General features: G+C 43.7%; 1 non-coding gene across 1 annotated transcript; it reads left to right on the top strand.

Moving 5' to 3' along the window:
- The first annotated feature begins 724 nt into the window (after window positions 1-724).
- On the top strand, window positions 725-796 carry TRNAW-CCA (transfer RNA tryptophan (anticodon CCA)). Its single transcript has one exon. It is a non-coding gene; the product is annotated as a tRNA-Trp (tRNA).

The raw sequence follows: 796 nt of genomic DNA, 5'->3' as shown, positions 1-796 counted from the left end.
TATATAACTGTTAACAAAACAATTGTATGGGAGTCAAGGCAAATATAACCAATCATCTCTGAGGGTCTCATCCTGTATATCCTCAAAGCACTTCAAATTTTATATATGAAAAAATGAACTTATATTTTTACACTTGAAAATGATGTCCACTCTTCTGCATTTTCTATCTCATTGCAAACATCATTATCTAACCAATCTCCCAAGAAAGAAACCATACACCTTGAAGCTCTTCCATTCCCTATCATCCCATACAATCTAATCAGTTTTGTTGTTTAGTTGCTCAGTCATGTCCAACTCTTTGTGACCCCCATAGACTACAGCCCACCAGACTCCCCTGGTTCATGGAATTCTCCAGGCAAGAGTACTGGAGCAGGTTGCCATTCCCTTCTCCAGAGGACCTTCCCAACCTAGGGATTGAATTCGCATCTCCTACATTGCAGGTGGATTCTTTACCACTGAGCTACCAGGGAAGTCCGCCCTAATCATTGAAAGTGAAAATGAAAGTCACTTAGTTGTGTCTGACTCTTTGCAACCCCATGGACTATACAGTTCATGGAATTCTTCAGGCCACAATACTGGAGTGGGTAGCCTTTCTCTTCTCCAGGGCATCTTCCCAACCCAGGGATCGAATCCAGGTCTCCCGCATTGCAGGCAGATTCTTTACCAACTGAGCTATGAGGAAAGCCCAAGTATAAAATCTACACCATTAATACCTCCAAGGGCCTCCCTAGTGGCTCAGAGGTTAAAGCGTCTGCCTCCAATGCAGGAGACCCAGGTTCAATCCCTGGGTTGGGAA

Source organism: Bos javanicus, chromosome 27, assembly GCF_032452875.1.
Source record: "Bos javanicus breed banteng chromosome 27, ARS-OSU_banteng_1.0, whole genome shotgun sequence".
Lineage (NCBI taxonomy): Eukaryota > Metazoa > Chordata > Mammalia > Artiodactyla > Bovidae > Bos > Bos javanicus.
This window is presented reverse-complemented; position numbering and strand designations above follow the sequence as displayed.